The following is a 12,518-nucleotide window of genomic DNA, read 5'->3' on the forward strand; positions in this document are numbered from 1 at the left end:
AAATAATACCCCAAACTGTATTGCCAAAGGTCCACATTTTGAGAGCTGAGAAAAGAACTTTCAGGTGAAATGTCAAAGTATTGTTGGTAAAATCAAAGACTAGGCTATGCCCCATCACTATGGTACAGATGTGTGCTTTGTCCTCTTTCCTGTTCCTTCTGTGCATCAATAACTGCTTCTCCAGTGGCCTCTCAAATTCAATACCTGGTGAGACAACAGCCGAGACAACAGTAAGCAGAATAAAACTGCTCTGTCCTGGATCATGGTATACTGACAACCTGAGGCCCAACACACTCTAAACAGCTGAGATAAACAGCTACTTCTGCATTCACTCAACCTCTCGCCTTACAAGGCTACAACATACCTTTTCTCACAATGCAGCCAAGAAAGACCTTAAACAACTACACCAAAATCATCATAAATAGCTCTATCATGCGATAATATTTATAATTTGATAAAAAAGCGTGAACTTTCAACGGCAGAAGATCTCTCTACCCGCGAGACTTTGAGCGTAACTTTTTGTTTACCTTTTGTTTACACAGGAGCTGGCTAAAGTTAGCTAGACGGCTAAAGTTTTTACACTGTTGATTTGTAATGTTGAATTGTAAAGATTTGAATCTACAGGCCATAGAATAAAAAACAATACCAACTTTCGACTATGAAAAGGTGTATCTTAAGACTTTGGATAATGCTAATAGCCTACGATTACTTACTGTATGCTAAAGCGTTAGCATGCGCACCGGACGGATCTATCTACTGGAGACACAGAGATAATTTTGGTGTCAGTCCTCTCCAATGAACCAAACTCCCAAAAAGTCAGTGTAGGCTGTTAAGTTAGGCATATATCAACCACCCATTTTTTTCCTCGCATGATTTATTAATCAGATAGCAATCCACTGTGGAGTGTTTGATATGTTTCTGGGACTGCTTATGCTCCCAATGTGAGAAAATGTATATTTATGCGCCCTCAGATTTATTACCTCCCAATTAGATTATTACGTATAAGGAAAATGGTTGTTCATACAAATGTTGCTCCATAGCATAAAGGCTAAGGCTCATACCATAGTTACAGTGCTTTCAGTTCAGCTCTCAAGATGTGTTTCTGTACTGTGTTTCCTGTCTCTCTATCTCCTGTACTCAAATATTTAAAAAATGTGATCGTAAAAAAATGATCACAAAAGTTATGTAATTTTTTGTTATGCAACACTGCCAGTTATCGCCTCTAATTTGCCTGACATTGTCTAGGAGGGGTTGAATCGTAGTAGTGACATTTCAGTGGCTTGACAAAGATGATATCTGCTGAGCTCAAACGCTGACAACAATCTTGACAAATGCACATGGAACTGTCGAGCACCTTTCGATTGTGGTATCTCTCAATCTATTGTTTTGTCACGTGTTGGTGTCACGTGCCAAAGTAACAGAAGATGGTAAAATCTAAGTTGAAATCTGAAGTTCTTTGTGGCCTGAATATATTTATACTTTACATTTCTCCGTTGAAGAACTGTTTGAATCCCTTAAAGTAACAACCAGCAACATTTTCATATAAATAAATAAATGTCTATTTTGATCCTCTCTATCTGATTGATATAACACAATAGTGATTCAACCCATGTCCAGTTCATGAAAGCTTGCACCAGAACTTGGAATTTGGAAAATGTAGTGCACAACGACCCTATGACTGTCTGTTGTATTTATTTGTGGTGTTCAAGCTATATCATTGTGTTAGTTATGCAACATCCATTAATGTTCTTTGGATCCATGCTGTTTGTGAGTTAGCTAATGGAGGCACATGTTGGGCTGAAAGTAGCCTGTGTAGTGCTGCTAATAAACAGCCTTTTCATCCAGTTGGCTGTTGACGTTGCACTAGCAGGAATGTACAAATGGATCTTCTTGTAAAATGTGAATGGTTCATCTTGGTTCAGCGATAGTTCAATAGAACCCTTACTGATTCAGTGATGATTCTGTCATGTTATTATTGAGGCTTGGAACAGAATAATAATAACCTTTATTTGTATAGCACCTTTCATACACAACATGCAACTCAAAGTGCTTTACATCAATAGAAGGCAGATAAAAGACAGATAAAAAGATAAAAATCATATAAAAGAACAAGCAAAATGCATTGCATTAAAACAATCAAATCAAGTAAAATAGAAAGATATTTTTTCCCCCCTTAAAGGAAACACAGAATCAAGCGGCGTTACGTCTTGGTATTGAGTAGTCACTCTCCCATTGGTGACACTGTCAACCAGTATACGATTAAGTGTGCCATACCTCTCTAAAGATAATACATAGTCACCTAAAGGCACACATACACTTCACATTATATGCAAGCCCTCTGCTCACATAGCACAGCCACAGCAACTGGTCTCCTTGAGCCTGTCTGAGGATATAAATCTTTAATCCACAAGCATTGCCTTTTGAGCTGTTGTGTGCATGGCTTACATCGACCATGTAACGGGCCTACATATCTGCCTGCAGAGCCATATTGGCCTTGTGTGGCCTTCGCTCTAACACTGGAGTCTCCAGTCTCCACTATACTCTTTAAATTGTAGCGCGCAGACCTCCGCCAAGGTTCGTGCTATTATTGCTTGTTCGTGAGTCGGATCCGGATGGGTTCTTCCTCGGCCCATGCTACACCCTTTCACGAAGTTTCATGAAAATCGGGCCAGTAGTTTTTCCGTAATCCTGCTAACAGACAAACAAACAGACAAACAAACAAAACAAAACATAACCTCCATGGCGGAGGTAATTAGTAACCAAGAGGCTCTAAGATCCTTTTAAGAAAGACTACAATATATTTGGTGTTTGATGCTGTTCCAGGTGTTGGACATCCAGAATATTAGCTCTTTTAACTCAAAGGAGATTTTTTTGGTGGTACTCAGGAATTCATGAAAACAACTGTTATCAATTAATTTTAAACGATTTCATAATTCGGTGGTGTACAGTGCATATTTACCATCGTCATCAATGATGGATGACATACTTTCATTTCTGGGAAGCACCTGAAATTACTGTTTACTGAATGCTCTTGCTCTCGGCGAAGAAAAAAGCTAAATAATGTTACGTGTGTTGACACTAACAGCTGCAAGTGGATGCTCACAAGTCTACTGTCTTTCATTTTCATTTTATACCTACTGTTGTCGGCAGTCATTGAGGGCGTGCTTTTGTTCTTGCCATGGGAGTTACCAGAAATGGCTGTTTGTTTTGTTTGTACTTTTCGGGAACAACCACCCATGTCAACAAGAGAAAGGTGCAATGCAAAAGGTATGACTGGTATGTAAGAATAAAACAACCTCTCACTTCCTTGTTAACCTCTTGCACACCAATTAGCTGCAAACTGACACCAATGCTTGTCCACAAATCTGCTGATTCATTTCTGTTGTCATATTGGGGATAATGGATGCTATAAAAAAAAGGCCACAATGCCTCATAATGAGCCACTCATCTGACTACAAGAGACAATTTAGGCTCTTAAATTCTCATGTTGCTGGAATTTCCTTTCAAGTTACTGCAAACTGCCACTTGATGTCAGTATTGTCTGAGGATAACGTACAAGGCAACACTCATCCACTGACTGTTTCTATTTGTGTGCAAACACACACACAGGCACAGGCACACACACAATGCCCATTCAAGTGTCAAGTGTAGTCCAGTACATACATTTTGAAATTGTCTTTTTTTGTGAAACTGATTGGCTTTCGAGCCGCTCTCTCTGTGTCAACAAGTCTGCTGCCTGCTAGACCTTAAATTAATTTTCAAAGTCACTGATTGCTGTACTATTTACTCTTACAACTGTGCATATTATGCACATCCAAAGTATGGCAGCCTCTTGAAAGGAATTTAATTTGGGCGGCACTTCGGTCTATTACCTGTCAGTTATTTGAAGAGCGGAGGATTTCAATTTGAACTGTCTGTGTGTTTGACTGCCTCGCCTCGGCCCTTCAAATCATATTGTTTGTAAAATCCCATATTAACTTGTCTGTATATAAGAATGAATTTTACAAACCAAACTCCTTTTTTTTTTTTTCGCTGGTGACTCCGCTGAACGTTTCAAGTGGATGACAGGGTGTAAGAGCAGTCAGTGAAATTATGAAGCATTTGCATACTGTGACATTTCAGAGCTGGCAAAGTCTCTGTGTAGGTGGGCTGCAGCCTTCGTGGCAACCTGTCAAGATTTTTCTGATTTCCTGCATTTAAAACCGAAGTCACCCCTTTACTGTGATTTGTTTTGACATTTTTTGATATTTTTAGCTATTCACACAGGTTGCGCCTTTGTCTCTCCATCTTTATTTTTCACATTATTGTTTGGTTCTTTCAGAGTTATGAGTGTGCAAAATCCGGCGCATGCCAATGCTAATGCTGAGTCTGTTTTGTCAGAGATTTGATGAGGGAAGTGGCTGAATTTCTATTCATAGCACCGACTGAGGCTGAGTAGCCTCCATTCTGGTTATTTATCTTGCTGTTCCTGTCAGTTTTCAGAGACCTTACCTTTGTGTGGCACAGTCAGTGATTTAACTCCTATGAAAGGTACTGAAAATAGGGAAGTAACAGAAGTTTGCAACACAACATTTTGTAATACAACAATCTATAATACAAAAATTTGACAATATGCGTTATGGAGTTGAAAAAATGTAAAAAAAAAAAAGTGATTTCAGCTGCAGTATAACATCTAAGAAATGACATTCAAAATGGTCTTTTCTCTTTTGCATTGTTTGCACTCTAGAGCAGTGGTTCTCAGTGTGGGGTCCGGGGACCACCAGGGGTCCCTGAGGGGGTTCCAGGGGGTCCCCAGCAAATTGATCTATTGTTAATAGAAGAAGTTAATACAATTAGATAATGTAGAAGAATGACTGTTTTGATCATAGTTGCACTGTTATCTCTCTACCTACAATACAGACAGTCATGGAATTCTGGACAAAATCATATCTAACAATAAAAATATTCTCAGATTTGGGTCCAAGAGACAAAATCTCATCAAATGGGGGTCCGTGGCTTTAATGTGGACTAAACTAGGGGTCCTTGATATGAAAAAGGTTGAGAATCACTGCTGAGAGCGCAAGGCTAGCAAGTTTTAGCTGGAAGCTAGAAGTTTTAAGTCTCCAATTTCCAGAGTTTCCAATTAGGGAAGCAAACAGCAACAAGACAAATGACAAGACAAAGACTGTTTGCAAGTATTGTAAGAGAGCCTTGCCTTACAGGTAACACTGACAACATGCTGCACCATGTGCACCATCACAATGAGAAACTCCAGTTGACTGTATTTGCTGTTTCAGAGGTCTTAAAAACATAGCTGTTTCTCTTTGCGCTGATCTTCTAGTGAGCAATTTCCCTGGTTGCATAGGTCAGTAATAATTGTCATCATTCAGATTTTGTTCATAATATCAAACCGTGAACACAGTATAGTTTATCGAACATGAATGTAGCGTTACAATTGAAAACATTTTGAGCCCAAAAGAACACAGAAATAAATCCCATTTCTTGAAAACATTAGTTACCGTATATTTTACTGCAAATCACACTGTGTTGGGAGTGTGTCGAATGGTACAGTCCTGTCAGTGATAATGACATGGCACAGTGGGAGATACCATTCTGTGGATGCCAGTGATGCCATTATGTGGGGCCAGTCAGTGATTGACACGGCTGTGTGGGAAATATGTCATCTCACCTGCAAGGTGGCCCCATATACTATATGACTATATTCTTGGAGGAGGAAAACAATATAATAAGAGAGAAGTCCTGCAGCAAGGAATGACAGATTGGCTATAGTATCTACTGGGGGCTGGGGAGGGCGAGAGGCTCCCCGGGGAGGAGGAGGTTTGCTGAGGACTGATCCTCCGTTCCCTCTGGGGAGGCATGAGGAAAGCGAACAGCCCCTTTGGAACGCCGGCTTCCCACTGCAGAGCAATGTGTCGCACATGATGACACACACTTAGGGGCCTCCGCCGCCGCCAGCGCAGAGGCTGAGAAAATAGGCTCTAAGGCATGGACCTCAATCAGATCCTGGAGGCCTAGAGGCAGACGGAAACCAGGACCAAGAACAGCCGACCTCAGTTATGGATGAGGCAGAGAAACAGACAGCAAGGTCGGTGAATTTGGTTTTTCCGATAAGCTGCTGGTGGCTAAGGCGAGAACCGTGTGACTGTGACATCCTTCCTTCAAATCTGGCCTGTGAGCTTTGTAACACGTCACTTTCCCCCTCTCTAGTCCAACTTTCTCATCTCTCTTCACTGTCACTGTTCAGTAAAGCAAGAGTGCCATTAAGAATATTTTTTTAAAAGAAAAAAAGCTACAATATGTGTAATTTGCCTTGAGGCAGTAAAGGGTCATGCTGTGGTCCAGAGATGTCGGAAAGCTGGACATTCCGACTTCTGAGTAGATAGAATACAATGGAATGGCCTTCGTGTTGGAATTCCAAGAAAGAAACTCAGGCGAGATTTCTCAACCCCAAGCTTTCTGATATGCAGTTATCTGACATTATGTCAATACAGTGGCATACACAGAGCCGTTGAAAACATGTTGCCTTCTCTTTTGATTTACTGTTAACACACTCACATTTCAAAAGAGATCGCCATTGTGTGCACTGACTCTTTTTAAGCTTGTGACGTGCACGCATTTTATACATTGAGAGCACATTTCACTACTGTATTTCCCTTAATATTGGCTCGGGCCTTTATTTACCTCAACTGCAGAGGGTACCAGGCCTTTATTGGAAGCAGGCTTATATTAGAGACAGGCCTTTATTTCTAATTCCCTCTGATATTTGCTCATATTTTAGTACGAAGCCTCCTTGTTTTCTGATCTGTTTCTGTTGGTGTTCGTTAGGTAGCCGTTTTTTTGTTACTGCAATGCATTACCGATAATTACGGTAATCGATGACGGCATGCTCTCCATCTTGTGGCATACTGCCATCTTGTGGCACTTGTATGTTACTACAAACTACAGTTACATTATATAACAGGCACCAGGAGTTTACCGGTATCCACCGTTGTTTTTTCCTTTGTTTTTTTCCCCGGCCTGTATTTGGGGCCGGCCTTTATTTGTTCGTGTCGACCACAGCCCCGGCCAATTATCGGAGACCCGGCTTTTAATTGACTACCGGCCACTATTAGAGGAAATACGGTATTTCTGAAGGAACGAATTGTATCTTGTGTGCAGGAATAAACCCAAACGAGGGCTCATTTGAACCAAATTGAGGAATGAAATATATCTTGTGCGCACAAATACAACAAAACAAGGGTTTGAACTGCAAAGAAAATCTTGCATGCGTCCATGTTTCTCCCCTGGTTTTTCCAAGCTGGACCAGTGGAATGTACAAAAATTGTAATTTCAACCTACCAGCTGGAAATTTCTAACTTCCCACTTTGAATGGAACTCAGCATTCGTCCTGTCCTCCTCCCCTCAGATGGTCCTAAGCAGTAGTCCCGCCTTCTAGTCCCTCCCCTCAGTTGGCCGAGTTGCCACCCCAACGTTTGTCGATCCCCTTGACGAGCCATCAACCTTGACACAGCATCTAGCCTGAGGCTGAGGCAATCTGCATCTGTAACGCCTCCACAGGTGTTGAAGAACTCATCTGTTAACACCAGAGAGCACTAGTAAGATTATATGTTCCCTCGCTAAGATAATCTATGACACATCAGTACAGCAGTGTATACAGTCCTATAGAATAGGAAAAATAGCTGACAACAGCGTGTACTGTGTATGAATAAGACTTGTGAAACACACAAATGAATACAAGTGAATAATAATGAAGAGATTTTTTCATCTCTTCATGATGAAGTTCCTGAAAAGAAACCACTTGCAGAGCTCTAGAGGTAGACCTAGATAGATAGTTGAGTCATAGCTAAAAGGGCATCTAAATGAACTCAGTCAGTTGTTGTCCTGTCCTGTTTAAATCACCAGTGCTACCCCACAGAGGCTCTAATTTTTCCTTTGCTCTTATGTTTCTTTACTGCCTGCTCTGTTAATGTGCTCAAGGTGTCTCATATCTCAGACGTGCTGAAGTAAATTCAGCTGAATTTGGACTGTGTCAAACTGCAAATGAGATTCAAAAAAGGGTGATACACAGTTGTATGGAGGACTTTTAAAATCCCAATATGTGGTTAGGGTAGAGGTAATTGGACTTTCCCCTCTCTTTGTTAAATCATGTTGCACTATTTCTTCTGTTTTTATGTGAAGTGCTTCGTAAACTCTGGTTTTAGATAGTGCTATGTAAAGTAAGTTGCAAGTTATCGTGATTTATTCTCATTGGCCAATGAAGGCATTCTGAGGTTAGTTATTTCTGAGTAACAGACCACTATTTTATAACAGACTGCTGTTTCACATCTAATCATATCACTCTGCAGTCAAGAAATCTGGACATTTTTGTTGATTTCCAATCAAATAAACTAGCAACACCTTGAGGAAAAAAGACATTACTGTTTGGTTACTGCAGACAAACAGTCGGCTAACCAAGGTTAGAAATAAGGATTTTTCATGGTTGGTTAGAGGCTGAATTTGTTTAGGTTGCTAGAGTTACAGCTCTGCTACAGTGTAGACCATGAATGCTAGCTAATGATGTTTCAGTTCTGCTACAGTGCCATTAGGGATGGGACGATTATCTCAGCAGACAATTCAATATGCGATATGGGGTTCACGATTCGATAAAACCACGATACAATGTAATAAATAAAAGTTCAATGACAACAAAGTCTGACTGTGCAGAATTCTGTTTATTTCTGAGCCACAAATCTTTCTAGTGATGGCATTGGCTTGCTAGAATATAAACAACAATCTAAAAATGTCATTACAAAGTGCAAATAATCTAATTTTGATAGAGAGCTTGTGAAATTGTGATGGGCAAGCTGTCTCATTTGTGAGTAATGTAGCTAACATCGCAATTCATTTTTCTGCCCCATTATACGTATTGTCAATTTTGCACTATTTGTCTAAACCAGTGACATCATTTGGCGACTTCTAATGACTTTTTGATTAGCCAGTATCTACTTTCCTTGGTAAAGAGTTGGCAACACTGTTCTAAGCCATGAGTATTCAAAAGAATTTAGCATACACTCAATATAGTGTATGCTAACACGCGACACAGCGTATCCCCAAGTGTTATGGAGCCTACTGTCGGAGCCTACTGTCAGAGCCTACTGACTGGTTTCAAATTTCCAAATGGGTATTAACCACCGACCCCTGAAAGAGTAAATTATGGGCGTACCAGATGTTCAATGTATATTCACTGGAGCCTTTGGACGTAGTAACAACCTTGCCCAGCCCGCCCAGCCAGAACCACCAGAAATGAGACATTTCCAGAAAAAGGAAAAGTACATTTTTATTCAGCATTATATTCCAAAAAAATTTTTTCTTGCATATGATCTACCTGGTAAAAGCATGGAGAAGCAGCTTTTAGTTTTTATGCTCCTCATGCCTGGAACAAACTTCCAGAAAATCTGAGGTCTGCCTCCACTTTACAGTCTTTTAAATCAGGGCTTAAAACGTTTCTGTTCGCCAGGGCTTTTTAAGAAATCTAGGGCAACACTCACCTGCGCTGTTATAATTATGTATTTATATCTTTTTTATTTTCTTTTAAATGTGATTTTAATGCACTTTTCACTTTTCTAATCCATTTTCTTTTATCTTTCTATTTCACTTGTTTTGAACTGCACTAGTTTACTTTCTAGTCTTTTATCTTGTGGATCTCTTGTCTGTACTTTTGCACTTTAATTGTAATTTTTTTTACCTTTACTGTATTTTTTATTACGCTGTAAAGCACTTTGAATTGCCTCAGTGTATGAAATGTGCTATACAAATAAAGCTGCCTTGCCTTGCCTAAAAAAATCTGCATGTAAGATCAGGTGCCCTCTATTGACCAATCAGCACTGACTCTACATCTACTGACTTGTAGGTGACTGTAACCATCCACCTGTCAATCAAGGATCGTAGCTTTAACAGCTAAGTTGATCACCTGGAGAAAAAACTTGATGTATTCCCAGTGAGCACCAACCGGGATTTCAATGTTGATTTCTAGTTGAAAACTGGGTGATATTCGGTCTGAACGTCCAAGACCTCTTTTCGCCCTCTTTTCAACTAGCTAAAATGCGGTTACAACATCAACATGTCACAAAACACAAATTTGTTTAATCATTTGATAATTACTATACAATAATAACTAGACAAAGACAAATATCTACAGATTACATTAAATTTAACATCATGCTATTAACTATACAGTTAGAAAGTACTAGCCCCCCCATACAAATTATTTTGCACACTAGGTTTGTTCTGATATCATTGTATCTGATAACAATTATGATGTACACAAAATGTGCTTATAATGTGCCTTTGATGCCTTCTAATTCCTTATGAGCACCACTTCAAGTAAACTGTTACCGTGTTTATATTTCTATCAATGAGATGACGCAATTTCTGTATTTACTGGGGGAACTGAAATGTACAGCTCTCTGAATGCCATTGCTGTTCTTCTTGAGATGAAGTGGAATCAGACACATTTTATTCAGCGGCCATATCATGCTGGCATAATCTTTTTTTTTTCTTTTTCTGAAAAATGATTTCAGAAGCCCCCGCCCTTCCCTTTTTCCCCAAATTACAATTTATTTCATTAAAAGAGTTTGCTTTTGTTCTTGACAAGCGCCCACAAGGCCTTTCAGTGAAATAGCTTTTCCAATCAGGGTGAGAGAGAGCGAGCAGATTAATAGCTCAGCAGGAAAACGCTCTCAGGCTTCATGGTTTATCAATCAGATCACTGTGGCGCAGTCGGACGCTGGGAACCCGCTGCCAGAAAGTTTTCCCTTTAATGTTGATTGTGAGTTTGTGGAGCAGTGCTAAGCACAGGCAGAGCAGGACCTGACATGTCGTTTCATACGGCTTCTAGACCTGCGCTACGTGAATGGCAAGCACATAGTGGAAAGTAATGAAGAAAATGGATACTGTGCCTCGTGCAAGTGTGTGAGAGAGAGAGAGAGAGAGAGAGAGAGAGAGAGAGAGAATATATCTGCAAGAGTGTCCGCATGTGAGCTTGAATCCCCGGACCGACTGGGAAAATGTTGGTAGGGAAAAGTGAATGAGCAACTGAACCCCCAGCTGCTCCACTGTGGTCGTACTGGGCAGCTCCCAGTGGCCTAAGGTAGAAGACTGTAGTTGTACTGGGCAGCTCCCAGTGTGAATGTGTTAAACTGTATGAATGTGAAGCAGGCTGTTGCCGGAAAAGAGCCTGGAACTCTGTTGATTTTCCCTGGATAAATCAAGGTTAAAAATAAAAAAATAAAAATGTGTGTGTCTCTGTGAATACATATATTATACGTACATTATACATCATACTTCCATGAATATTACATGCAGTGGAACATGATGTTAGATGTGAGCTGGTTGTGTCGTTCATCCCTGTTCAGTCCGGTCTGGGTCTTGAGTTTGGTGTCAGTCGGTCTCGGTTTTGAGTCCGGTCTTGGTCTTGAGTTCATTGTTGGTCTTGTGTCCGGTCTTGTCTTGAGTCCAAGCTCGGTTTTGAGTTCAGTTTTGGTCTTGAGTCCGGTCTAGTCTTGAGTCCGGTCTTGGCTTTGAGATCTGTCTCGGTCTTGAGTCCGGTCTCAGTATTGAGTTTAGGCTCTGTCTTGAGTCCGGTCTTGTCTTGAGTCCAATGCCAATCTTGAGTTCAATGTCGGTCTTGAGCCTGGTCTTGTCTTCAGTCCAGTGTCAAGTCTTGAGTTCAGTGTCGGTCTTGAGCCTGGTCTTGTCTTGAGTCCAGTGTCAATCTTGAGTTCAGTGTCGGTCTTGAGCCTGGTCTTGTCTTGAGCCTGGTCTTGGTCTTCAGTTCAGTCTTAGTCTAAAAGTTTTCAAAGATTTCAACTTTTGTCTGTACCTGGTCTACCTTCATCTATTTTCTCCCCAGCACTACAAACACTTTAAAGGAATAGTTCACCCTAAAATGAATATTCAGTCAATAACTACTCACTCCTAGTTCAGTCAAAACTCCATTGAAGTTCGTACATAAACCAAACACAAAGCAAGTTAGCCCCCGTACATCCATCTCAGCCTTCACCCAATCTATTGAAGTTAACGGTGCCATCTCTTAACAGCTCCAACAAAATTGCTAAATGCCCATCAAATTTCTCCATACAGCTTGTGCAGCATAATGAAAGTGTTTTGTAGCCAAATGATTGCACTGTGGGTCCAAAAGTCTAGTATTTACCTCATTATCTCCTGTATGTCCCTCAAAGACATTACTTTGTTCCCTCTGCTATAGGCTGACATGCAGGTGAATAGTTAATGAATTTCATTTTGGGGTGACCTGTTCCTTTAAGGAATTACACCTGTGTATAGTCTGTAATGCACTATGGACTGATTAATCAAAATCATATGCATTGATCACTTGGATGTTAAAGGGTATAGTGCAGAGCTCCTAGAGGATAGATCTACATCTCTGTTGATCCTTAAGAAACTCCTTAATCATTACTTTTACATTTAAAAAGACATGTACACTCCTTATTGGTCTTGGTGTTAAATAGGACATGATTTGC

This window comes from Centroberyx affinis, unplaced genomic scaffold (assembly GCF_046629955.1).
Source record: "Centroberyx affinis isolate AG114_WGS23_722 - 3 ecotype Tasmania unplaced genomic scaffold, CSIRO-AGI_Caff_v1 ptg002824l_1, whole genome shotgun sequence".
Taxonomy (NCBI): Eukaryota; Metazoa; Chordata; class Actinopteri; order Beryciformes; family Berycidae; genus Centroberyx; species Centroberyx affinis.